This window comes from Neolamprologus multifasciatus, chromosome 11 (genome assembly GCF_963576455.1).
Source record: "Neolamprologus multifasciatus chromosome 11, fNeoMul1.2, whole genome shotgun sequence".
Lineage (NCBI taxonomy): Eukaryota > Metazoa > Chordata > Actinopteri > Cichliformes > Cichlidae > Neolamprologus > Neolamprologus multifasciatus.
Window position 1 is genome coordinate 267785 of NC_140449.1, and position 27044 is coordinate 294828.

General features: G+C 43.5%; 1 protein-coding gene and 1 long non-coding RNA gene across 2 annotated transcripts in view; one reads left to right on the forward strand and one right to left on the reverse strand.

Moving 5' to 3' along the window:
* Nucleotides 1-27044, forward strand: part of LOC146507525 (E3 SUMO-protein ligase ZBED1-like) — a 459484-nt gene that overhangs the window by 106484 nt on the left and 325956 nt on the right. The window lies entirely within an intron of this gene.
* On the reverse strand, nucleotides 1575-11465 carry LOC146507528 (uncharacterized). The gene is made up of 2 exons (XR_014876935.1): nucleotides 10408-11465; nucleotides 1575-10104 (listed from the first exon to the last, which is right to left on the reverse strand). It is a non-coding gene; the product is annotated as an uncharacterized LOC146507528 (long non-coding RNA).

Consider the following 27044-nt stretch of genomic DNA (forward strand, 5'->3'; position numbering starts at 1 on the left):
TTTATACAGTAAAGTAACAGCGGGATACAAACAATATCAGGCTGATCCTGCCACGATTTGTTCCCCCGGTTCAAATCGCGGACTAACATTATCCCACCGCTGTTTATGTTTTTGAACCATTTTGCACAGAGAGGCATTTTTTGAAAAATGTATTGATAGCAATGTTGAATATTACAAAAAAACAACTACACGTAAAATAATTACACTGTGACCCCTCTTCCTTTCTAAATGGAGGGACAGTAACTGCGTGTGTATATGTAAGCGTGTAAAAACTGAAGATAGTCAGATTAACATTAACAGTATTTTGTCTCTATCTGCCATTCTGCAATTCATTCTTATATATTTTGGTATTCATTTGTGCCCTAGTTTAGTTCATCTAGTTAATTTCACCTAACTTTAAAAATTTAGGCGTACCGGCACAAAAGTTAGGCGCACTCAAATTTTTCAACCGCATCGCTTAGCACCGCAGTTTTACATGTGCACTTTCTTTGGGGGGGTAAGTCCATACAGACAATATTCATTTCTAAATTATTAACTAACAAACTTGTGCTTAAAGTGCTTTGACAATATTGTAGAAAATGTTAAACTTAATCATCATCTCGGCCTCCTCTGACGACCTGTTTGCTGCTGTCTGTTGCTGAAAGGCAGTGGGGAGAGGGGACACTTGGGCAGTGCATTTATTGCAGCATATAATGTGTTTCCTGGATACACTGTGCTTTTTCAGCATTCAAAGATTGATGGCACCATGTCAGAGCACTGGCTATGAATTTCAGACAGATCAGGCCTTAACTTAACAAAAAAGTTATCAATAGTTCTTTTCATCTTTTCTTATTACCCACAGCTACATCCACTTCTCTCAGGCCTAGGCTGCTCACTAGGGCTGGGTATCATCACTGATTTCTATAATCCATTCGATTCCGGTTCTCAAAGTCCTGATTCGATTCAATTTAGCCTCAGACAGTCAGAAATATTATAATTCTGATCATTTATCAGTACTGATACATGTGAGACTTCATCAGAATTGTGAAAATCACAGCAGATGGCTTTGTGTGAAAGTAACTGAGAATAAAACACAGAAAAACATGAAGGAGATTTTCCTGGTCTGGCTTTTTATAGCAGATAACCTTAAAAATATTCTGCAATTTTGCATAATTTTAAGAAGTTTAAATTTCTTCAGTATTGAACAGCAGAAATTAGGCTTTCTTGTCCGAGGTCATTTAAGTGAAAAAAGAAAAAGACAGCACTGTAAACAACAGTAGACTGGTGAGTAATAAGCGAATTAATAATGCAGAAAACAGAGATTTGAGACGTAAAAACTGTTCGTGAAGTACACAGAGAGAGAGAGCTGTGCAGGAAGTGTGATTTCTATCGTGGTGGAAGCAAAACAGCAAAAGTCAGAGGGAATTCATGAAGACATTGATCAAATGTGAAGCGTAGTTTGCTGCTTCTTTTGCTGCTGGCTCGACGAATTTTGGTTGGAGAGAGACAAAACCTGCAGCTCAGAATCTAGTGAAAAAAAGATGTAAACACAGAGCGGACCCGACGCATCAGAATCGCTAAGCTCCGACAGCGTGTCCGTGTTCGGGCCGTCGGGTGAGAAAGCCGAGAAAGACAAAGCTGATTCTGATGCGTCGGGTCCGCTCTGTGTTTACGTCTTTGTGTGGAATCCGTTAATGAATTGATATCGCTTTATTCAAGCTACTCACCTCTCTCTTCCACCTGCACTTTCAACTGGGCCACGGCCAATCAGAGAGGTCCCGCCCCTGACTATCTCTGATTGGTTTAGTCCACGATAGGGGCATAATGTGTGTCTGTTGTTGACCACACGGAGAGTTGCAGAGATTTTTTTTTTTGTTACCCGAACAGTATATTTATATAATGACTGTATAATGACTGTAGTATAATATACAATATTTATTTTTAGTCGCACCACTGAAAAATTTGGTCGCATTTGCGACCAAATTGGTCGCACTCTAGAGCCCTGGGCATAACCCTAAAGACTGTAGCCTCATGGACAGTGTAGTCCGTGCTGCAGGGAGAATGGACTGCCATACCCGTTATGTATCTGTGAGTGCGAGGAGGGAGAAAAAGGAGAGTGGAAAAGTAGGAGCTGTCATCGAGCAGAAACGGGAGCTGGAAGCATGTAAATATAATAATAACCACTGCAGCCAAGAAGAGTGCCTGACGAGCCCAGTTGTAAGTAAGCTATTAAGACTCGACTGTACACTGTGTTTGTGTTTTCCTCTGAAACAATAAGCTCTGTTGGAGCAGCCTTTCACCGCCTCTCTCTGTCTCTGGCTAGCAAAGTTGACCCAGACAACAAAGTAAAGCTAGTTTTCGGCTATGAACCCGACGTATTAGCCAGAGGTCCCTTTACTACGGTTCGGAGCCGCGGACCTTCAGTAATAGTAATACATCACACAGCAATAGTACATTCATGTAGTTGTAAAAAGCATGATAATATATTAAGTAATCCAAAGTATTCAGAATACGGAATACGTTACAAAATACATTTTGGGGCATGTATTCTGTAATCTGTAGTGGAATACATTTTAAAAGTAACCTTCCCAAAACTGTGTGTAGTTATGTTCAGTTCAGGTCACGTCTAATCCCCATGTTTCCTGTTTTACTTTGAAAGTCTGTGTCTAATGTCAGTGTATGTAGTTTCACTTTCCCTGTCCTGTCATTAGGTTCATGTGTATCAGCTGTTACCCCTCATGTGTTTCCACTTCCCTTGATCATCCCTTATGTGTATTTAGTCTCTGTGTTTCATTCAGTTTGTGTCGTGTCATCTTTGTTCCCACCCTCCATGTTTTCACAGCCAGTCTTTGCAGTCATCGTCATAGTTCTCTGAGTCTCCATAATTTATCACAGTATTAGTTTCCCAGTTTAGTTATAGTTTAGTCACGGTATTTCTGCTTTGTTTGAACTCTGTGTCATCAGCCATAATAAAGGCTTGCTTTCAGTTTAAGTTCACTCCCGTCTACTCACTTGTGTTCGCACCTGGGTCCACCACACACACCACCGCACGGCCTGTCTCCACAGACCGTGACAGTACGTGACAGTACCACCCAGCGACACAAGAGAAGGTGATCATCCGGACAGTGGAGTTGCTATGCAGCAAATGGCTGCAGTGTTCCAGAGAGGAGGAACGGGAAAAGTTAGCTCGCCAAGTAGGGTTATGAGTGTCCGTATTCCCCTGCGCGCAACAGCAGCTGCCCTGTGTGCGTGCTTTGTCGCCAGAGCCATGCTGTTGCGCTGTTTCCCGGCTGCCTCGCGAACCAGAAGCAGTCAGAGTCGAACAATGAGACTCACTGCCGACACACAGTCAGCTCACGCTTCATCGGCTTTCGCATCTTCGCCACCGCCTGACTGCACTACGCGGCGCACGGAGATGCCAGATGCTATTGACTTCGGTGAGGAAGAGCGGCAGCAGGTGTTACGGGCGTATCACGAAGAAGAGCTCCTCCTCGAAGAGCTCCTCTCCGAGGAGGAGCTCTCGCCCCGCCTCGAACCGGCTGCCCACCCTTGTCGCCGTGATCGGACTACTCATCTCCTGCTACCTTTCTAGCATGGATGTGGTCGGAGGACGAGGAGCCGGTCGCCATGGAAAGCCACGTTTTGTCCACGGCCGCTTCAAAAAGAAGCGGCGTTCACGCCGTCGCGCATCGCTATGGCATGTCTCGCCCTCCACAGTGCGACAGGAAGCTACTGTGGAGATCATAGACTTGGACTTTGTGGAGCGGCAGTGGGCCGCATGTGCTCAACTAGAGGAGGAGGTCCAGTGGAAGCCGTGGCTCACTCCTAACTATGAGGAGGTTTTCCACGGTACACGCCTGGCTCTTGGGGGCTCCCGGAGTTGCCAGGAGCTCCCACCTACCGCTCCGCCAACACTCGCCTCCCCAGCCTCTGCGACGCTGCAAGAGGCTCCACCGTCTACTTCAATGAGGTCCACAGCCAAGAAAAAGCGGCGTTCGCGTCGCCGTCACACCGCCCAGCACTCGGAGGTGAGTGAAGGTGTTCTGTCACCCCAAGTTACCTCTGAGTGGAAGAAGTGTGAAGTAAATACAGACTTAGCTGGAGATATGGCTAGTAATGAACTATTAGTCTAGAGACATTTCTTCTCAGTCAGTCATGAATAATTCACTCAATCTTGTAGGGACCTCAGAATCTACACATAGACTGAAAGAGACTTCCACTGATTCTCATGTTAATAGCGTGAGTAGTGGGATGGAGGTGCTTCCTTTTGGGTCTTCATCAGACAAGTTCAGACAAGTCTGAGCTGTCTGTGGCAAATGTCTTCCTTCCTGAGTCAGCTCTGCTCCCCCGCCAGTAACTTAATGAAGGTAATGATAGTATAACTCAGTCACTGGTGAAGGTCATGTCTGAAGACCATGTTCAAAATAAAGGTTCAAATGTACCAGAGCTGACCGGCTCCCAAGCCACACCCTTCTTCAATGGGCCAACAGGTGTGTTGGTGTCGGAGCCGGACCTCAAGAACTGTGTTTTCCCATCTCCGGGGCCCTCTGAAGCCACAGTAAGCAAGGATATTGCAGAAGTGGCAAATCATGAATTAAAGTGTGACATGACTAGTGATCCTGTTTTCCCTGCTACTCTTGTGTTTAATGAACTGAAAACTGTGAACGCTGATCATGAACTCATGTTAATTCGTCAAGATGAAAACATAACTGCAGATCATGGTAACCTGGACTGTGTAATGTCACAACATGAATTCTGTCTTCCTGAAGGTAATAAACAGGGTGATTTTGAACTGTGTTGCTCCAGCACTATTACCTCCAATCAGGAGATGGAGGCTGAGATCAGGATTAATGTGACACCATTTTCTCCTGTCTCTGTGAACTCATCACCAGATAAGATTTTGGCCTCGAACAATGGTGTTACCACTCATTCACAGCCTGAAGTGTCACCTGCTTCAGTTAATGGTTCAAGTACTGTTTTACCTGTATCTGTCTCTCCACTCAATATAGTTATCACTCTGAAGCCACAGATCACTGCGGGTTTGTATATCAACCAGGGCTGGTGTAATAATTTTACTGTGCGGGTTGTGTCTTCCTGACATCGAGCTCCTTTCAGTATCTGTCAGGCCTTTTTACTTACCGAGGGAGTTCCCTCAAATTTTTGTCACTGTTGTTTACATTCATCCTATAGCTGACGTTAAAGTTGCTGCTGACGCCATTTTTAAAGTGGTACACAATCTGCAGACTCTCTCACCGGATGCTCCTAATTTTATTCTTGGTGATTTTAACAATTGTAATCTTAAGAAATCACTGAACAATTTCTTTCAATATGTCACTTGTCCTAACAAGGCATAACAAAACGCTGGATTTGTGTTATGGACCAATTAAGGGGGCATATAAGTCTGTGGCTGGACCTGCGCTAGGTTCTTCGGATCACAATGTTATTCACCTCCTCCCTGCTTACAGATCTGTGATTAGGAGGGAGAAGGCCTGTGTGAAGCGGACTAATGTCTGGACAAAAGACAGTTGTGTTGCCCTTCAGGGGTGTTTTGATTGCACTGACTGGTCCTTATTTCAAGAGAGCACTTCTGATTTGGATGAACTCACTGATGTAGTGTGTAGCTACATCTCTTTTTGCAAAGACTCTGTGATTCCAGTCAGAGAATCTAAGATTTTCCCTAATAACAAACCGTGGCTTTCTAAAGATATTAAGGATCTGATTCTTAAAAGGAAAATTGCTTTTAACGAGGGAGACGTTCCCACTGTGAGAATATTGAGGAAGGAGGTGAGGGCTGCAATAAAGATTGCCAAGATGAGGTACAGAAATAAGATTGAGGCAGAACTCAGCAGTAACAACCTCAAAAGAGCTTGGCTTGGTATGAAAACAATGGCAGGGCTACAGACGAAAGGTAAAAGTAATATTACCTTAGAGGGGTTTACCTCTGACAAACAACTGGCAGACAGTCTTAACAGTTTTTACCTTCGTTTTGAGAACTATGACTGTTCTAGGCAGACCAGCACACTGAGGGAAAAGACTATCACTCCCCCATCAATTTGTATTGATGAGGGGGTTAGCTAATCTTTTTAGACACACCAAAAGCAAGAGTCCTGGACCTGACAACATCTGTGGACAGGTACTGAGAACTTGTGCTGATCAGCTGAGTGGGATTTTTCACTTATATCTTCTCACTTTCTTTAGAGCTACAGACAGTACCTAAGATTTGGAAAAATGCTATTATTGTTCCTGTTGCTGTTGAAGGGCAGTTCTCCTAAAGCACTGAATGATTTTAGGCCTGTGGCTCTGACTTCTTTAGTGATGAAGACATTTGAGAAGATAATTAAGAAGGAGATTTTAATGCAGGTTGAACACCATCTTGACCCCTTCCAGTTCGCCTATAGAGCAGGGAGAGGTGTGGAGGACGCCGTTGTCACACTCCGGCATCTCTTGTATAAGCATCTTGAGGCCCCCCACACCCATGCAAGATTATTATTTGCTGACTTTTCATCTGCATTTAATACAATTCAACCCCTCTTACTTGCTAACAGGCTTTACAATCATTTTAAGCTTGACACTAGTCTGGTCGGCTGGTTGACAGACTTTTTGATCAATAGGTCACAATGTGTGAGGGTGAATCATGTATTTTCTGATGTGCTCTCCTCCTCTATTGGATCACCCCAGGGTTGTTGCCTCTCTCCCCTTCTGTTCATTTTGTACACAAATGAGTGTCGCAGCAATTTCACGAACAGACACATCCTGAAGTTTGCTGACAACACAGTGATCGTCAGTCTTCTAGTAGGGGACAAGTCAGGCCATGGAATGATTTTGTGAATTGGTGTGATGAGTCCTTCCTTTCACTTAATGCAGGGGTGTCCAAACTCCGGCCCGCGGGCCAACTGCGGCCCGCGGTCCATTTTTAATTGGCCCACAAGTAATTTTATAAATAGAATAGAATATGGCCCGCACTTCAACTTTTGCTGGAGTGTATTGCACTTCTTAGTTTTAACACCAGGGGGAGCTGCTGTTGATCAAGGCAGTTGCTCCACCAAAAAGGACAATCACAGAAGAAATTTACCACCAAGTTACTAAACATGGCAGAACCAAAGAAGCGAAAGGTAGAAAAGTGAGTGCAGAAGATTTCAGACACGGTGGGAGAGTGAATATTTCTTCAGATAATTCAAGGGGACGTGTGTCTGTTTGATCTGCACTGAAACTGTGGCAGTTATGAAAGACTGTAATGTACGACGTCATTATGAAACCAAACATCAGGCCTATGCATCTTACACTGGAGAGAGCAGAAATTAAAGCAAAGGGTAGCTCTCCTGCAGGGTCAGCAACAGTATTTTTTTTCATGCTCAAATTATCCAGGAAAAGGCTCCAATAGCCAGCTATGAGGTCGCCCAACTCATGGCAAGACATGGCAAGCCTTTTTCAGATGGAGACCTCATAAAACACGGCCTCGTTAAAATCACCCAAATAATGTGTGTGTTAATAAGCAGGTACACATGCTTCAAATATCAATAATTCTTCACTACCGTCTACTACTGTGAACTACTGTCACTACCCTGCTTTTGCGCACCACTTTCTTATATGCGTTTTTCTTGTTAACACACAGAGTACACACCACTGTGCACAGCGCACGCACACGCAAAGTCAGCTGATCTCATCTGATGCAGATTTGCTCCTTGATCAAGTGACATTTGTCTGGATTTTTGGCACGAGTGGCGATCAGCACCGCAGCTGGATGGTCCGATTTACATATCCAGCGCAGCTGATACTCACCAGAATAATTTACTAAAATTATATGGACTCCTGTTATTAAGTCCAGTTCAGTATGTTAATGTTAATAACCGTTTCAAACTAACGTTAATAGGTGTGTTGCTAAGCCTAATAACTTAAAAAACAAGCTTGAAATATACCCGTCCCATTTCCCCTTTATTGTTTTTTCTCTGTGCTGTAAATCTTCTGTCTAAGAAGAAATCTGAGGCTGCTGTTGTGAGAATGAGCTACCAAAGCTTTTTCTGAATAAATCAATAAAGATCCATTTATGGAAAGCTGTGATGAAGGCAGTTTTGTCTTTAATTATATTCACCAATATAACATATTTGACCACTTTTAAGTAATTTTTCTAACTTTTTTCTAACTTTCTAACACTAAAGTTAAGGTTATATAACTAATTTCTATTAAGTGGCCCAGCCCTTCCTATATTTTTATGTATGTGGCCCTCAGTGAAAAAAGTTTGGACACCCCTGACTTAATGTGTCAAAAACTAAAGACATGATTATTGATTTTAGGAAGTCCTCTTATAGCTCATCACCCACTATCATTAAAACTGCCGATATTGGGATAGTTGAGAGTTATAAATATCTAGGTGTGGTACTTGACATAAACTGTGTTTTGAATCTCATGCTTATGCCACTACTAAAAAAGCATAAAAAGCACTTGCAGCAACAAAAACATAATATTCCAGAAACACGCTTTGCCGATCCGATCAGCTGTTCATAACACTTCCTATGTCCATCAGCGCGAACTATCGCATGTCCGCCATGACCTGCCTGAAACCGAAAGTGATGTCATTTTCGCTGAAATGTAGTTTTTTACCATATAGCCTCATGAGCCTATACTGGTGTTTTTAAAAGTTATGTTTGACTTTATGACTTTCTGTGTCGTTTCTGGGAAGCTTAGGATTCATATTGCACTGCTGGAAATAGTTTATTTTGATGCATATGCTGCTTTTTTTTGCAAATTTGCATTATAATATTTATTTTTGTTTTTCCAGCAGTATATAAAAATTGGTGTATTTCAAAAATAAAACTATGAAGACACTCAAAATAAATTTCCTGTGGTGGGAAACTATTTTGTGCAACTTTTTTGTATTTACAGTTTTGAGGGATAAGCCTCTTAAATTTCTCTAACTAGACATATATGTTAAAAAACAAAAACGATTTTCAATTTTTTTGTAGTTTATTGCACTTTTTTGCAATTTATATAATTACTATGCACTTAACGCATGCATATTATTAAAATTTAGGCTTTAATGGTTGTATTGATGTATAGCAACTTGAAATGCTCCCAAAAATTGCTTTCTTATGACTGTTTTTACTAACAGGCTTTTATTTATTGACAGCTATGTTAACCAGGGTTACAAATGCATTTGTGGATTCCTGTGGTCGTAATTATCTTTTCATGTTTTCTCTTCAAACTTAGGCCCAGTCTCAGTCACAGACATCATCAATAAGTATTTCTCTGAGGGCCATACATATGAAGTGATCCTGGATTTTCTTGAAAACAAGCATAATATTTGTATGAGTCTGAGAACATTAAAGAGGAGGCTAAAAGATGCTGGAATGACTAGAAGGACTGACTTTACTCCCACTGACATTGTCATTTCCACTGTTACACAAGAACTGAGAGACTCAGGTCAGCTTCTGGGTTACAGATCCATGTGTCAAACACTGCGACAAAAGTATAATCTGAAAGTTAAAAGAAATGATGTGATGCACATACTCTCAAGACTAGATCCATATGGTGTTAAGCGTAGCTGTAAACGCAGGTTTGTTCAAAGAGGATATTTTTCAGAAGGACCAAATCAAGTGTGGCTCCCAAAAATGGCTCCACAACATGTAAAAATATAATATAAGCTCTAGCGGACTTGGTTCTATGGTAGGTCTTAAAGGGTTAAATTTCAACCAGTTCTTATTTTGTTTTAACCCAGCAAAATTATTTACATTTCCATTAACACCATTAAAATGTAAGGTTGACCAAAATAATTTACAAAAATAAATAAATAAATATAAAACTGAAAACAATTCAGCAAAAGGCTGAATGACTCCTTAAACAAATGAACAAACAAAAGAAAGTTGTCTCTGTGTCCTTTAACTATTAATCCTGGAATTACTCCGAATGATTATCCAGTGCTTTGAAAGTCCGCTGTTCTTTTGCAGAGGTGTATGGATTAATCCTACCAGTTTTTTCAGCGAAAGAGCTCAACGTCCAGCAGGGGGCGTTTTCCCTTTTCCTGCTCGGTACAGTTCAATGGGTCCGTGGGTGGCTCGCCATCTTGTTTTCTCGCTCAGCGGATCAAACTCCGATTCTAGCTCGGAATTTCCCGATCCGAACCTTAATGGCCTACCATAACAACAAAATAAAGTGCATAAACATTCGAAAATAACACACGGGTAGCCTTTAAATAACAGTAAAAGTCTATTTTTCCAGCTTATTTAGCCGTAAATGAGGTGACGCCAATATGGCGCGCTGAAACACCGTCAAAGGCTTTTGAAGTACAGCCTGTGTGTTGGTTAAGCACGAATCCACCGTTTTTAACATAAAACAACATAAATCTGCTACCTTGGCTCTCCATTTGCATGAAATGATCAATATAATACAACAAAACATTTCTTACATGAAACAAAATACAATTTCTGAACTCACCAAGTCCCGTTCGGTTATGTTCACAACGTCACCAAGGCAAGGACAGATCGGAAAAACAAAAATATATTCTCCAGAGTACAAAAATGGCTTTAAGTAGACTTGTGGCTTGTTTTTTACTATTTTTTCACTCATTTAGGCAGCAGCTCTGCAAGGACTGTCTGCATTTCTCCCTCTCCAGCATCAAAAAGAAGGAACAACCCGATTGGGTGTGGCTATCACAGGAGTCACGCTGCAGCGTGCCCTTTCACAATAAGAGTCTGAACACATATTTTAGCCATTTTACCTGAATTAACATAAAACACCATGAATTAGCAAGTTTTTTAACCTTTTAACATGTTTTTAAATACAAATGAAATCCTATACCATGAATTATATCATTGCTGATGTTTTTAATGAATTTTCTAACCATTATGATCTATTTATTGACTATTTATCACCTGTAATATATTTCTTATGACTGGTTTTACTAACAGGCTTTTATTTATTGACAGCTATGTTAACCAGGGTTAAAAATGCATTTGTGGATTCCTGCGGTCGTAATTATCTTTTCATGTTTTCTCTTCAACCTTAGGCCCAGTCTCAGTCACAGACATCATCAATAAGTATTTCTCTGAGGGCCATACATATGAAGTGATCCTGGATTTTCTTGAAAACAAGCATAATATTTGTATGAGTCTGAGAACATTAAAGAGGAGGCTAAAAGATGCTGGAATGACTAGAAGGACTGACTTTACTCCCACTGACATTGTCATTTCCACTGTTACACAAGAACTGAGAGGCTCAGGTCAGCTTCTGGGTTACAGATCCATGTGTCAAACACTGCGACAAAAGTATAATCTGAAAGTTAAAAGAAATGATGTGATGCACATACTCTCAAGACTAGATCCATATGGTGTTAAGCGTAGCTGTAAACGCAGGTTTGTTCAAAGAGGATATTTTTCAGAAGGACCAAATCAAGTGTGGCATGTGGATGGTTATGATAAGCTGAAGCCCTTTGGTGTTGCTATTAGTGCATGTGTCGATGGATTTTCAAGGAAAGTTATGTGGCTCAGCTGTGGCAGCTCAATTAATGACCCAGGTGTCATTGCAAAATATTATATGGAGTGCGTGTCACAGTTTGGTCAACTTCCAGCATGCCTTCATACAGACTGTGGCACAGAAAATGGCACAATGGCAGCCATTCACTGTGCTTTAAGATCAGACCATGGAGATGAACTTGCAGGAGCCCACAGTCATATGTATGGCACCTCAACTACAAATCAACGGATTGAAAGTTGGTAGTCTTTGTTCAGAAAGCAAAGATACATGGCTTATAAAATATATTCTGAAACTAAAATTGAATGGTTCTGAAGGTGTTTCGTGGTCAACGATATACTTCTTTTTGTGGGTGGGGTTTTATACTCAAATATTAAATTACAGTCACAAACAAACAAAGAAAAACATAGTCACCTACACATTTTTCTCATGTGATGCATGACTGCTTCAAAAACTATAATAAATGGTTTTCGTGTTTGTTGGTTTGTTATTATTTTGTTTTATTTTGCGAGTTGGTTATTAGATGCTGCTCCAGCTGGTCAGTGAATCCCCCACCACCCCGCCCTTTCCTCCCTGTGCCGCAAGCAGCAGGCGCACCTTGCAAACGGAGGGCGCCCTTACTCCCAGCAAATGGCGATAGAAAACCGTTCAGTGCCTATGCCATCCCCAGTATGCGCTGGCATGACGTCGGGGCAGCATGAGTACCAGCAATTCTTTTTTCTTTTCTTTTTTTTGCCGATGATGCTGCCCCCCACCACGATGCCGCCCCGGGCAACCGCCCGTGTCGCCCGTATCTAAAACCGCTACTGCTTATGAATATCCCCATGCACACATTTAACCTCCACCCAGTCAGCCTCCAAAAATGCCCCAGGGCGAAGCAAACTTTGGTGAACCAGGGTCTGCGTGCAGCCCGTGTCCATCAAAGCATGGTGAATACCCGCCGGCAACACGAAACGAGCCGTTGCCTCGGGCAGGCCCCCCACAAACTGCTCGAGGACGACCAGATTCAGCATCCGAGCCTCCCCAGCCGAGGGGCCCGGTCGCAGCCACCTCGCTGCCGCATCTTCCAGCTGCCGAGCCCATGCAAACGGCCGCTCCCCGGGCATCCTGCTGTCATCCTGCTGGCCCGGAATTGAAGGCGGTAATTCTCCTGGGAGAGACCCAAACGATCCAGCACCTCCCAGCACACATCCTCAAACACCCCCGCGAGCCGGGGGGCAAGCTCAGCGCCGCCGTCTGGGCCTCGCCCGACAGAAGCGGCAGCAGCCGGGTGGCCCATTCTTCCTCCGGCCAGCGACAGGCCACTGCCGTGGCCTGGAAAGCCTCGATGAAAGCCAGCGGGTCCTCCCCATCCCTCATCCGGTGCAACGTCACTGACAGTGGAGGGGCGGGCGCCGGCGCGGCCGCATTCCCTAGCAGCTGCCCCAGAACCGCTGTCTTCTTCTCCGATTGCAGGCGAAGCAACGCCAACTGTTGGTCCTGCGTGGCCGCCTGACGAGCCGCCATGTCCATCATTATTTGGCCCAAGATCTGCAGCGGCTGGATGGGCGGCTGGATGGGCGGCTGGATGGGCGGCTGGGTGGGCGGCGCCACCGCCGGAGGAGCAGGAGGAGCTGGCTGGGGACCGGACATCGCGCCAGGGTTTTGGCACCAGTGTAATGTTGGACCCGATAAACATACGCTGGAGCGAATATGATGACAGCAGAACTTTTTATGTGACACTGTGGTTTTTGTATTGTTCACTGGGACACAGACACTCCCGTTCTCTCTCTGCTGTCACGTCCGCTCTCCGCCCTCCGACTGTCACTGCCAACATATAAAGAGACACAATCACTGTCAGATCCCAGCACACCTGTTCACCCCGCCCCTGCGCCGCCCCGGGAGCTCACTGCGTCACCCCTCCTCTGCAGCTGGCCAAAGACCACACCTATGCCACAATATATATTAAGGGTGCAACGATACACAAAATTCACGGTTTGGTTCGGTTTGATACTTAGGTGTCACCAGTGTTGGGGAGTAACGGAATACATGTACCGCCGTGACGTATTCAAAATACAAAATATGAGTAACTGTATTCCGTTACAGTTACCGTTTAAAAAGGTGGTATTTAGAATACAGTTACTATTCTAAATACCATAATTGTGGTGTAATTGCATTGTACAGTAGATGTTAATGCAGCCGGTCAGTGTAGTTAGGCTGATGGCAGCTAGAGGGCGAGACCGGTGTGTGTTTTGTATAGAATGTTATGTTATGTGGGAGCACAGCAAGAACAAGAAAATAAAGCGTGGTTATGAATCGTACAGTGGACCCGCGTATAATTGAATAACACGACATGGTGTCAGAAGTCCTGTACTGATCCATATAACTTCGACTGAACGAACCTGTGTCTGGCGGAGCTCGCGGGAAAAACGAGGGGGAAAATATGGCGAATGAGACTGCACAGAGAGCACCGGCGGGGCCAAGCGCGATATTCAGCATCCAGCCACCGGAATCCTTCGACTTTTCAAAACCGCAGGAGTGGTCCAAATGGATACGGAGGTTCGAGAGATTCCGTCTCGCCAGTAATTTGAACGTCAGCTCGGAGGAAAACCAAGTCAACACGTTGATTTACTGCATGGGAGACGAGGCGGACGATGTGCTTCGCGGTCTGAGTTTAACAGCGGAGCAAAGGACAACGTATAAGGGGGTACGTGATGGTTTCCAGGTTTTTTTCATTGTGAAGAAAAATGTGATCTATAAGCGCGCCAAATTCAATATGCGCCGACAGGGAGAAAATGAGACAGTGGATGCTTTTGTGACAGCACTGTATGCGCTAGCAGAACATTGCAACTATGGAGTGCTACATGATGAGCTGATACGTGATAGGCTCGTTGTCGGTCTCACGGACAAACGGCTGTCAGAACGCATGCAGCTTGACCCAGATTTGACTTTGCAGAGGGCTATCAACATGGCGAGGCAAAGTAAAGAGGTAAAGCGACAACAATCCTCCTTGCGAGGTGACTCTAGAGCTGAGGCTAGCGATGCTAAGTCAGTAGATAGAGTGCATAAAATCAGTCGTAAGCCTGTTAGAACCAGACTGCTCCAGACTGATAGTCGTCAAGCTAAAGCACGTGGATTCCGAAAAGACGGCAAAAAAGGGCCAACCTGTCAGAGATGTGGTGGCGCTCCATCCCATTCAAAGCAGGATTGTCCAGCGAATGAAGTCAAATGCCACGCATGTGGGAAAAAAGGACATTACAGGCGTGTATGCAGGGCACCAAAAACAGTGCATGAGGTTGAAGAGGATGAACATGGTTTGTTCTTGGGCAGTGTTAAGTGTGAGGGTGAGCCATGGACTGTTGACTTAAGCATAAACAACAAAAACGTGTCATTTAAAATTGATATAGGTGCCGATGTGACAGTCCTACCCCTTAAGGTGTTTAAGGAGCTCTACAGACACAACCACCCCCCCAGTCTCCACAAACCAACCAAGGCTCTGCTGGGTCCCGGGGGGAGTCGTTTGGATGTCGTTGGTGTCAGTGAGCTTGCACTGAGGAAGGGTGACAAAGAAATACTTGAGGATGTCTTTGTCATCAGACACCTGCACACTGCTTTGCTGGGGAGACCTGCCATTAGCAAGCTGGAGCTTGTGGCTCGTCTGGAGAGCATAACTGTAGAGACGCTTAAAAAGTGCTACCCAAAGCTGTGCAGTGGTCTCGGTGAGGTACGTCAGCCCTACGACATCAAACTGAAACCTGGAGCTCAACCTTTTTCCTTGAAGACGCCACGGAGAATCCCGTTGCCTCTGATGGACAAAGTTAAGCAGGAGCTGGCCCGTATGGAAGAAATAGGGGTGATCAGCAGGATTGAGGAGCCAACTGATTGGTGCTCAGGCATGGTGGTGGTACCGAAGAAGACAGAAGATGTACGCATATTTGTCGATCTTACCCACCTCAATGAGTCTGTGTGTCGAGAGAAGTACATACTGCCATCGGTGGAGGAAACATTGGGCAGATTGGCTGGTGCCAGCATATTCAGCAAGCTGGACGCTAACATGGGGTTTTGGCAGATACCTCTGACGGAAAACTCAGCCAAATACACCACTTTCATCACACCGTTTGGGCGTTATTACTTCAAGAGACTGCCCTTCGGGATTGCTTCAGCACCGGAGCATTTCCAGAACAGGATGGTCACAGAGGTCACAGATGGTATGGAAGGGGTGGTTTGCCACATGGACGACGTGCTGGTCTGGGGCAGAACGCAGGAGGAGCATGACTCTCGCCTACACGCTGTGCTGGGCAGGATCCAAAAAGCTGGCATCACCCTAAACATTAACAAGTGCGACATCGCGAAACAGCAGGTGACATTTTTAGGGCATGTTCTCTCAGCCAGCGGTATCAGCCCTGACCCAAGCAAGACCCAGGCTGTGAGGGAGATGAAGGAGCCACAAAGTGTGAGTGATTTAAGGAGCTTTCTGGGAATGGTTAACCAGCTTGGAAAGTTTATCCCACAGCTCGCAGAGAGAGACAAACCTCTAAGAGACTTACTGTCTAAGAAAAACTGCTGGAGATGGGACATTGACCAGGCTAGAGCATTTCAGAACCTGAAAGATGCGCTCACATCACCGCCAGTGTTGGCCATGTATGACCCAAGCCGTGACTGCAAGGTGTCAGCAGACGCATCATCGTATGGCTTAGGGGGTGTGTTGCTTCAAAGATGGGATGAGGAGTGGAGACCCGTTGCCTACGCGTCACGCTCCCTCACTGCAACAGAACAGAGATACGCTCAGGTTGAAAAGGAGGCTTTAGGTCTGACCTGGGCTTGTGAGCGGTCCCGCAACTTTCTTATTGGCAAACACTTTCAAATGGAGACAGACCATAAGCCGCTGCTAAGTCTGCTGGGGGCACAAACTCTGGATGCGCTCCCTCCCAGAATTCAACGCTTTAGGATGCGCCTCATGCGATATTCCTACTCGATTTCGCATGTACCAGGCAAATACCTGTGGACAGCTGACACGCTCTCACGATCTCCAGTGAAAGCAAAGGAAACACTTCAAGACAAGGAGTTGTTGGAGAGCACAAATATTTATGTGGACATGTTGATGGACAATCTGCCAGCTACCAACAATTTCTTGGAGCAGCTGAGAGAAGAGCTGAAGAGGGACAGCGTATGTGCTCGCGTGATGCAGCTGAGTGAGGAAGGATGGTCCACACATTTCAACAGCGAACGAACCAGCGCTAAGACTGTACTGGGCAGAACGGGCGTTCCTCACCGTACATGATGGTCTGCTAATCAAAGGGGACAGGTTGGTTATACCTGCAACTATGAGAAAAGATGTGCTCACCAGACTACACGAAGGTCACCAGGGAGTGGTTAAGTGCAGAGAGCGGGCACGACAGTCGGTTTGGTGGCCAGGGCTAAGCCAGCAGATAAATGAGCTTGTCCTTAACTGTCGGACATGTTGCCAAGAGAGAGAAAACCACACAGAACCGCTGATACCATCACAATATCCGGGGCGGCCGTGGCAAAAGCTAGGAGCCGATCTGTTTATGCTGAGAGGGAAAACCTACCTTCTTGTTGTGGATTATACCTCAAGATTTGTTGAGATTGCCCCTCTCACACCTTCAAGGTCAGAGGATGCGATCCTCTGGATGCGTCAGAGGATTTTTGCACGTCATGGGATCCCCGAGCAGCTGGTAACAGATAATGGGCCACAGTTTTCAGGGGCAGCTTTTGAGACATTTGCAAAAGTGTATGGCTTCCGTCACATCACAAGCAGCCCGAAATATCCCCAAAGCAATGGCGAAGCCGAACGAGCAGTTAAGACTTTCAAGAATCTATTGCGGAAAGCTGCTGATCCACACTTGGCTCTGCTCGCTTACAGAGCCACCCCACTGCAGAATGGCTATAGTCCAGCCCAACTCTTGATGGGGAGACGGCTTCGCACCACAGTGCCAATACTGCCATCTCTGCTTGACCCCGCACTTCCTGATAGTGTGGTTGTCGCCCGGAGGGAAAGGGAGAGGAGGACTAAAGAGGCACAGTCATATAACCTTCATCATCGCGCACGCAGCCTCAACAGGCTCACTCCAGGCCGAGAAGTGTGGATAACAGACCAGAGAGCCAGCGGCACCGTTATTGGCAGCCACTTCACACCACGATCATATCTCGTGGAGGGACCTCGTGGGACAATTAGGCGGAATCGTCGGCATCTTGTTCCCATGAAACACTCTCCAGACCAAACTGAGAGCAATAATGGGGAGCCAGAATCTGCAGAAGCCGGGGAGCAGTGCTCCACGGACATGCCAGAGACAGTTTCTCCAGAGCTTCCATCTACACCCAGAACCAGATCCAGAAGAGTGGTTGTGAGAGCAACCAGATTGGACTTGTGACGGATAAGATGGAAAGGACAGTTTTACACAAGAATACCCCTCTTTCGTAGTATTCTTTGCACAATAAGGGTAAAAGTGTAAAATCTAAAAAGTTGTCATTTTCAAATATGCATGTTCAGAAGTTGGGAAATGCAGGGGGTGTGACGAGTTGGCATGTAAGAATTTGTGTTACTTAACGGGTTAATTAGAGTTAAGATTTTCGTTATATAGTATTCCTTGCAGGTAAGACCAGACCTTCCAGCCACAGAGGCAGAATAACCCTCTAAGGTCTGGTGAGTCAATGGTAGTCTACCCATTGATTCTAGAAAGGGGAGATGTGGTGTAATTGCATTGTACAGTAGATGTTAATGCAGCCGGTCAGTGTAGTTAGGCTGATGGCAGCTAGAGGGCGAGACCGGTGTGTGTTTTGTATAGAATGTTATGTTATGTGGGAGCAGAGCAAGAACAAGAAAATAAAGCGTGGTTATGAATCGTACAGTGGACCCGCGTATAATTGAATAACACGACAATAATAAATGGATTACACAGCGGTATTTTTCTGTTTCATATTGTGGTGGGTCAGGACTGTTTGGGTTTTGTTTGACAGCTACGTTCTGTTGTTCCAGGCTGCAGCGTTACGGTTGCCATGGTTACAGGGTGACGCTCTCCCTGCAACTGTGTGTTTCCTGGGTAAGAGAGCGCCTTTTTGTTGTTGTTGTTGTTGTGCTAAGCTAAAAGGCAGAGTGTTACAGGCATAGCTCTAAAGAATGTAGCCTCATGGGCAGTGTAGTCCGTGCTGCAGGGAGAATGGACTGCCATACCCATTATGTGTCTGTGAGTGCAAGGAGGGAGAAAAACGAGAGTGGAAAAGTATGAGCTGTCATCGAGCAAAAACGGGAGCTGGAAGCATTTAAATATAATAATAACCAGTGCAGCCAAGAAGAGTGCCTGATGAGCCCAGTTGTAAGTACGCTATTAAGACTCGACTGTACGTGCGCCGTACGTGTTTTCCTCCGAAACAATAAGTTCGGTTGGAGCAGCCTTCCAACGCCTCTTTCTGTCTCTCACAAGCAAAGTTGACCCAGACAGCAAAGTAAAGGTATTTTTCGGCTACGAGCCTGACACGGAACCCGACGTATTAGCCAGAGGTCCCTTTACTACAGTTCACAGCCGAGGACTTTCAGTAACATTAATAAATCACACAGCAATAGCACATTCACGTAGTTGTAAAAAGCATGATAATATATTAAGTAATCCAAAGTATTCAGAATACGTTACTTTCATTGACTAACATAATGGAATACATTACAAAATACATTTTGGGGCATGTATTCTGTAAACTGTAGTGGAATACATTTTAAAAGTAACCTTCCCAACACTGGGTGTCACAGTTGGATATTTTTTCGATACACAAAAAAATGCTCATGCCTTTTTAATTTGTCATTTATTAAAATTATAAATATATATTTTAACTCAAAAGTACAGTTTTTAAATGTAATGTTGCTAAAACAACAAAATAATTAAAAAATAAAATAAATCTATCTGATCGAGAAATCACTCATCTTTGGAAAGTTTTTTTACAGAGAAATGGCTCTTTCCAAAATAAAAGCTATACTATACCCTTCTTGTGAATACCACGTGTACTCTGTGACAAAGGACAGTACAAGGCTGCAATGTCTTAACATTACTGACTTGGTTGATTTTGATCCATTACCATCATACTTTGTTAATGGCCACCAAGTCATTTCTCTAAACACAGTGTGTTGTTGTCTAAGGAGCTTGGAACACACACTTCAACATTGAAGTTTACCGGAAGCCCACACACACGGACCAGTACCTCCTCTTTGACTCCCATCACCCTCTGGAACACAAACTTGGAGTAATTAGGACTCTACACCACGGGGCAGAGCTTGTTCCCCCTAAGCCTGCAGGGAAAAAGAAGGAACACACACATGTAAAGGAAGCACTCAAAACATGCAGTTATTCTAATTGGGCGATTATAAAGTCAGCAAAGAGCCACAGAAAAGAAGATCAGACACTAGCTAGGGAGGATAAGAAAGACGGACGCAACAACATTGTCATCCCCTATGTAGCTGGTGTATCAGAGAAACTCAGAAGAGTTTTGTCCAAGCACGACATCCCAGTGTACTTCAGACCCAGCAACACACACAGACTGAAACTGGTTCACCAGAAAGACAAAACTCCAAAACACAAACTTAACAATGTGGTGTATGCTGTACAGTCTAGCGAGGAATGCCCAGACCTCTACATTGGAGAGACCAAACAGCCACTTCACAACATAGAAGAACCACCTCCACGGGACAAGACTCAGCAGTCCATCTGCATATAAAGGACAAAGGTCACTCTTTAGAGGATGCCAGTGTTCACATTTTGGACAGAGAGGATAGATGGTTTGAAAGAGTAGTGAAAGAAGCCATTTATGTCCACTGTGGGCGACCATCTTTGAACAGAGGCGGTGGCCTACAACACCACCTGTCTCCCATCTATAATCCAGTTTTGAGATCCCTTCCCAAGATGCCTTAACGCCCACTCACACCCTGGACCATCTAAACTCAGGAAATCACATGATAGAGTGGGGCCAGGTTTCACAATGAGCTCACCCAAAACCCTGTCTGATGGGTCTGTCTAGCACAACCTCTCACTGGAACGAGACAATTCTACTACAACAGCAAAAAGCATTGAACACCAAGCAGAGCTCTTTGATCTCGTGTACGAGGGAGAAAAGTATGGCAAGCGCCGTTCCTTCGCTTGACCCCAGTCGCTCTCGTCTGCTCCCTCATAGAACTGCTCTTTATTGAGGTTACATGAATATGCATAGGTTCATTAACATAGGATATCTTACATAGGTATACATGTGAACAAAGAGTACCGTTTGTGTGTATGTGTAGGTATGTGTGTGTGTGTGTGTGTATGTGGGGGGTCAAGATGTAACGCCATAAATGACTTCCCTAAACCTGTTGGCCTGGAAGTTCAGCACTTCACCTAAACAAAAGGCACTTATGCATAGATGTGTTTATCATACCATAAAACAATAAAAGAAGGTACGACCTCTCTCATGACCCCAGGATGTGAGTGTGTATGCCAGAGCACTCTGGAATGCACACAGAGTCTTTGCAGACTACTAAGGATCACACGTCCTCTCACTACACAATCGATTATACACCTCTAAGTATATAGGGTTATATATTTCTCAATACAAATGACAATAATACAATATAAACCCAACACTGGCTGATTGTGACCCACACCCGTTTTCACACCTTGGCTCATGTGATTAGGAAGAGGATCATCAGGGGGTCCTTTGTCCCTCTTTGGGGGGATACTCCCACTGGGTTTAAATCTGGGACTCTCCATCATTTGACTCTTAGAACTGAAGAAGCTTCTCGGATGAGAGGTGAAGCGTCTTCAAGCAACTTAAAGAAGTCCAGACACTGTTCTTTCCAAGCTCCTTAGACTACGATTACCTGGATGACTGAGAACCTTGTGCTGACTCCTTCTGAAGTCCACCACCAGCTCCTTGGTCTTGCCGACGTTCAGCTGGAGGTGGTTGTCCTGGCACCATGATGCCAGATTCTTCACTTTGTCCATGTAGGCCGCCTCATCGTTGTTGGAGATGGCACCTAACACCACTGTGTCGTCAGCAAACTTCACAATGGTGTTGGAGCCGTGGGTGGCCACACAGTCTGAAGTGTAGAGGGAGTAGAGCAGTGGCGAGAGGACACATCCCTGAGGTGCTCCTGTGTTGATGGTGATGCTGTTAGAGACGCATCTTCCCACCCTCACCACCTGAGTTCTGCCAGTGAGGAAGTCCAACACCCATGCACAGACGGCTGTTAAGTCCCAGATCCCTCAGCTTTGTGAACAGTCTGCAGGGCACACACGTTAAAATTTGCACTCAGCTTTGAGGCCAGTTCAAGCACAAAAAGCCATTGCCACTTCGAAACTGAGATGTAAGTCAAGTATTGTAGTGAATGATCCAAATAGCGCTAGAAGTTGCCTACACAAATGGCACATCAAACGCTGTGGTTAAAAACATGACAGATTAGTACCAAAAACTACAACTCAGTGTCTACTTGAGGCTGGCTCCAAAAGTGAGTCATACCCCATAGACTTACTGCAAGTCACAGATGGCATTTACAACAAATAATATTAGTATTGGATATTCATCATTAATTATGAAAACGGAACTGTAAAGTTTGGATTGAAAAAGTTTTTTTTTATTACCCTGTTTGCACTGTAAATGCATGGTTCTTTTACTATTTCTTAGTTTATACAGGGGTATAATTAATGTTAAATGTGTTATGTCTTTAGACTCAGAGATTGTATTTGTATTATTGCTTTCAGTTAAGAGATGCCCTGAATGATTTGTTTCCCAAACTGAAGGAGGTAACAGGTGGCTGGCTGCTGTTCAAATTTGGGGGTGTGTATAAATTCTGCACTGTGTAAGGATGCATTGTCTACGTTAAACTGGGAACTCATCCTGCTGTTTAATAAGTATTGTTAGGACAAGTTCTATTTCACTGCATGTTGTGAATTCATAATTCTGAATAGTTTTGAAGATGCATTTGTTACTTTTCTAGAGGCATTGTATATACATATTATATATACAATATTCCATGATCAGAATAATCTGCTTCATTTTGCTTTTATACAGGTGGTTGGGGAAGCCAAAAACTCTCTCTGGTTCCTCCAGCTGATATTGGCTATACAGGGACAATCCTAAAGGCTGCCAGTCGTGGGGTAAAAACGTATATATTGCCCCTATTCAAGAGGAACTTAGCAATGCCCCTATACCACTAAGCGATGAGTCCTTCATATGCATGCCAAAAGCAATATGCCAGAAGTGTGGCATAGGTGTTCCTCTGTTGTTAACGCTGCGCTGCTCGGTAGAGAAGCCGTACATCCCAGCGCGCAAAAAGTGAGCGATTAATGCTCTAACAGCGCCCGCTTTTTCTGCTGCCTTTATGGATTCTGGAATAATGAACTCCAAATGTAAAAGTGTTGAGGACCTTTCGGACATTCTTCATTCTGCCTGCACTGATATCTTGGACTCTGTTGCTCCGCTCAGGACTGTGCGCGCTAAGCATTTATCAGAGCCGTGGTTGAATGAACATACGCGCTCCCTCAGACGTGACTACAGATGCGCCGAAAGGAGATGGAAAAAGGACAGATTGCACGTTTCCCTACAGATTTTAAGGACTTCTGCTTACCAAGAAGCTGTAAAAACTGCAAAGACAAAGTTTGTCTCAAACTTAGTGTCAGTAAACAGTCACAGGCCTCAGGTACTTTTTAATGTCATTGATCGCTTCCTTAGTTCACGTGATAATGCTGGAGTCATTTCCTCATCAAGTATGTGCAATGATTTTTTTTAGCATTTTTTAATGACAAGATTCTATCGATTAGGGCTCTCGTCTCGTCGTCTGCTGCTTCAGATCCGAGTCTTTCTCCTATGTGCTCAGTTGTCTTAGAGCAGTTTGATCCCATCTCCCTTAATGACGACCGCGGTAGTTAGTAACCTAGATCATCACACTGCCCCTCTGATTGTCTCTCTCCAAGCTTGCTTAAAAGCACGTTTAATACTGTTGGACCTTTTATCCTGAGATTAATTAATACGTCCCTTGCTACAGGCTGCGTCCCATCATGCTTTAAACAAGCTATAGTTCAGCCTCTGAACAAAACCTGGACCCAACTGTTCTGTCCAACTACAAGCCTATCTCAAAGCTTCCTTTTCTATCTAAAGTCTTGGAGAAAGTGGTCTACCTACAGTTGCAGGCCCACCTTGATTTTAATATGATCTCTGAAAAATAATCTGGTTTTAAATCACTACATAGCACTGAGACGGCACTTTTAAGGATTTTTAACGATATTCTTTTAAATCTGGACTCTTTCATTGTTGGACTTGTCAGCAGCTTTTGACTTGGTCGACCATGACATCCTGTTATCGCGGGTAGAATTTCATGCTGGCCTAAAAGGTTCTGCCCTACAGTGGTTTCGGTCCTATTTGTCAGAAAGGTTTTTTCATGTCAATATGGGCACCCACAACTCCAAAATAGCCCCTCTTAATACGGCGTACTTCAAGGCTCTATTTTGGGTCCTGCCCTGTTCGCACTCTATTTATTGCCATTGGGCTCCATCTTCTCACGGTACAGCATTTCTTTTCACTGTTTTGCTGATGATTTGCAGATTTATCTACCTTTAAAAGCAGGGTCAGACCATCCGCAGCTCTTATTACGCTGCCTTGATGATGTCAAACAGTGGTTGTCATTAAATTTTTTAAAGCTAAATGAAAATAAAACTGAGGTTGTCATTTTTGGCAACTTTAATCATATCGACAGCACTCTGGGCGCCCTTTCCTCGTATTGTAAAACACATGTAAAAAACCTTGGTGTCTACATTGATAGTTCTGTTAAATCGAATAAGCAGGTGAGTGCAGTAGTTCAGTCCTGCTTTTTTCAGTTAAGACAGCTAGCCAAGGTAAAGCCATACCTCCCAGCTAACGTCTTGTTAACGTCATATCAGTGTGAGCAGATTTTCTCTCACACAAAGAGTAAATGGTAAATGGACTGATTCTTATATAGCGCTTTTCTACTCTCCCGGAGTACTCAAAGCGCTCTATACAAGATGCCTCATTCACCCATTCATACAAGCACTTATTCATACAAGCACTTATATACACAAGTGCAAACTAACCTGTGTTCATACACATTCACACTTCGATGAACGCATCAGAGGGCAATTTGGGGTTAGTATCTTGTCCAACGATACTTGACATGCAGACTGGGGAAGCCAAGGATCGAATCACCAACCTTATGATCAGTAGCTGATCTGCTCTACCTGAGCCACAGCCACCCGTTAGGTAGCCGGACACTATGTGTGAGAGTGGACAGGTAATGCAGGACACTTGGAGACATGTGTCTCTGAGTGGGAGACCAGAGATCACATTAACATGTGTATCCCTGTATTAATAAACATGCCATATTGGCCCAGTTTATTTTTCTTATCATTGTTGTGAGGCATAAATAGCATTTGCATTTTCTGTTGTACAGTTCATTTGCTGTTATAGAGTTCTTGTTATAGAAAAAAGTGTCTGTTTTATGTTTCAAAATAGCTGAAAGCTATTCGCTGATAGCTGCCAACATCTGGAAACAAATATAATTCTATAAAGTGGTTCTATACAGTGTGTAACTGTTAATATAGAGCGTTATTAAATGTATTGCTAAAGCAGTCATATGGCACATTGACTTCTGAGGAAATTTTAGATAGCACTCATCATCAGAAAGGTTGCCGACCCCTGATCTAAAGGATAAAGATGACTTTTTGCCAATGCTCACATTCTGCAGATGGTTTGAAAGAGGAGTGGAAGAGGCTATGTTCACTGGGCACTGAAGTCTTTTGTTATTTGGATCATTTGTATCACAGACAAGGCACATTATAACGGCACTGAAATGTTCCAAAAGCAGTAGTATTTAAGCCTAAAGGTATATTAGTTACTTTAATTAGTATCTGCTGAATACATCCATAATAAAGAATTAGTTTAATGGTTATATCCAGTAGTCACTGGATAACCTCACAATTATACATTTTTACATGTGGTTTGATGTGTTGCACACATGCATACAGCTGGATTATATATGTCTGATTGTTGGATGTCAACCTTATTTCACACAATTTTACCAGAAATACAAATCGCAAGACAGTGGTGCCCTGTGCATCTGTCTGGATGATTAGCTGTGAATCAACTAGGTAATTTATGTATGAGGGCATTTATCATGACCTGAGCCTCTAACCACAGATTGGCATGCCACATTTCATTTATTGTGAGCGGATGGTGGAGTCCCCTCAGAGCAGCTATTCCATAGGCCATGAAAACGGCACTCAAACGATTTAATCTCTCAAACAAATAAAGGTATAACGAAGAGTGTAAGAAGAAAAAAAGAAACGCATTGGAAACAATAAGGGACATTTCCTCCTGTAACCTCGCTCCATCTGTGCCGACTATATGGAGCTGTAATGAAAAACACAATTTCAATTTAAGATCCATTTCTTTTTACCATGGGTGCTGTGTCACATAATAATTAATTATAATTTCTTCATTCATTAAGTAGTAACAAATGTCACGGTAAATTTAAATTGTCAGCAGATCTTTCTGGACAAAATTCTAATGCTATGGGAATTTATTATGTGAGAATCAGTAAAATGAACAATGGAGCATCTAACTGCTTCGTCGTTAATTTTAATGAAGCTCTTCACAATAAAACAGGATACTGTTAAAAATTAACCACATATAATGCAAATTGTCTTTTAAGGTTTTAAACACATTTTAGTCCTTTTAAAAGGAATTTCAAAAATGTTCTAAATACATTAACCATTGTTATTTTACTTTTTAAAAAAACCTTTTTAATGTTTCAACACATTTTAATAAATGACAGTTTTAACCTGGTTACACACAAATAAGTTAATTAATTGAAATAAATAAACATACCCGTTAAAGAAAAACGGAAAAATATAAAATTAGTCCATTCGAGGATGAGAGAGAGGGAGGAAAGCTTTGTATAATTTTAGGGTCTTACCTTAGAATATTAAGCCTCTTGAGGTGACTTTTGATTTGTAATTTGGCACTGTATCAATAAATGGAATGGAAAGGCATCTCATCAGAATCAGAGAGACTTTATTAATCCCAGAGGAAAATTGAGTTGTCATAGCAGCAAATATACAACAAACAATCACTCATATAAAATTGTGCTTTTCCCAAACAATAAAACTGTATGGTAGTGTAAGATAATCTGACCTGCCCAGTGGAGGGAGGGAAGTGGAGGTGTAGACCTCTGACATTAGTATAAAATAGGTCCAGTGTTCTATTGTCTCTTGTGGTTAATTTGACAAACTTCAATGTTGAGGGTTCCATCCTCCTCAATATGCAGAACACAGTCCAGAGACTGCAAACTATTATCCTTTTTATCTTCCCTGGTGAACTTTATGTTTCTATCCACTGAGTTGATGTGAACAGTGAAGGCTTTTACTTCTTGGGTTTTGATTTTTACCCAGGTGTTATCCATGTATCTGTACCTATCTGGCAAGGTGCTGTTTCTTTGAAAGAACCAAGAGCTTTTCTTTGCACTTCCTCCAATAGGTGACACTGGGTAGCCCATGGCACAGTCATGTTTTTGTCTGTAGAGTCCCATATTGTCTTTAAAGTTCTAAAACCATTTGGTTTTAGAACTGAAGAAGATT